Below are 1,434 nucleotides of genomic sequence, written 5' to 3' on the forward strand. Positions count from 1 at the left end.
GTAAGGGAACAAAATCTAGCAAGTTTAAATTTACCATACACCGAAGTTCGTTTTACACCATGCCTAAATGATATCTTGCGGTAACTAATAGACTAGGTGTAATTGTTTCCTTAATTGACACAGAACAACAAAAACTAGACGATGCCATACAAAATCCAACACATCATGTAGAGACCTGTAATAAATCACACAGAGTACTTACCCTAAGAAAGGACAGGTCACGACTGCGATCGATGCTGGTGATCTCCAGGTTACCCATCACCACCTCGCAGTTCTCATAGTATTTACGAAGGGTCCGATACTGCTGGTCCAGGTCTGACAGAGTACTCAGTTTATTCTCTGTGCCAGGGCATACTGCAGAAAGAATAAATAAATAAATAAATAAATAAAAGAAAGAAATCACATTCTGATGGCGCAAACAACAGATGCAGGAACTGCTTGGCGCTTCAGTCCATCCAGCAATGCAATTCAATCAGGCCTGAAGTCCCAGAAGCCTCTAAAACAGACAAGGAGCCTCCAGCCCCAGACGGACAACTTGACAAGTAATTAAACAGAGCCATTTCTGCTCATCAAACACCTTGCACCAATCAAAGACATTTGCCATCTGTTGCATCAGCTGGCACTGCCTTTGAGCCAAGACTGTAACCCTCCCTCTCACGCCTCGCTGAACCACTGTCACAACATCCACGAGCAAATCCACGCCTATCCCATGCCACCCGCTCTGTGGTCGCCAGAAAGAGAGACCGAAAGAGAAAGCCAATTGCGTTTAATTTTAATTAGTTACACTGTATCATTTCAGAATTCTTGTAATACAGTGCAAAATTATGCTGACTAATTTTATGACGCTTTTATGCTGCGTTTGCACCCTTGTAGAAGTTTTAAAGTGGTCAAAATACTGCTTATTTCTTTGCGTAATACATTTTAAAGATAAAAATATTTACATACTGGATGCATTTTAGGAAAGTGAGTATGATCAGTTATGATTTTATGTTGTTTTGTATAAAGATTTCTAAAGTTCTAAAGTTTTCATTAGTAATATAGAGACGAGCACATAACCATCAGATTATCGGTAGAAAAAAACTGAATTATTCTATACCTACAAATACACATTTTGAGAACAATATAATATGAAGAGAATCTGAAATAAGTTGAGGTCAGGTGTTAGACTTAGGTGTTTTCAATAACCCTTAACATGCATTAGAGCGAAGGAGGTATTATGAAAGAAGCTTAGTGGTAATAAACATTTATTGCACCCTCGGGGGCTCCATTGTGAGATTATAGGTGAATTGTGGGATATAATTTTGTTAGGGAGGAGGTTTCATTCTATAGCATATCCGACAGCTAACCCACTTTAAAAAATGCCACCAACATATCACAAGGGAGGCAAATCACAGATTGAGCCACAAAAAACACATTAGAGTTCACCAAACATTG

General features: G+C 38.9%; 1 pseudogene; it reads right to left on the bottom strand.

Annotated features, from left to right (window-relative positions):
- LOC122351714 overlaps positions 1-1,434 on the bottom strand; it is a 39,082-nt pseudogene that overhangs the window by 19,026 nt on the left and 18,622 nt on the right.

The sequence above is a fragment of the Puntigrus tetrazona genome, chromosome 9 (assembly GCF_018831695.1).
Source record: "Puntigrus tetrazona isolate hp1 chromosome 9, ASM1883169v1, whole genome shotgun sequence".
Taxonomy (NCBI): Eukaryota; Metazoa; Chordata; class Actinopteri; order Cypriniformes; family Cyprinidae; genus Puntigrus; species Puntigrus tetrazona.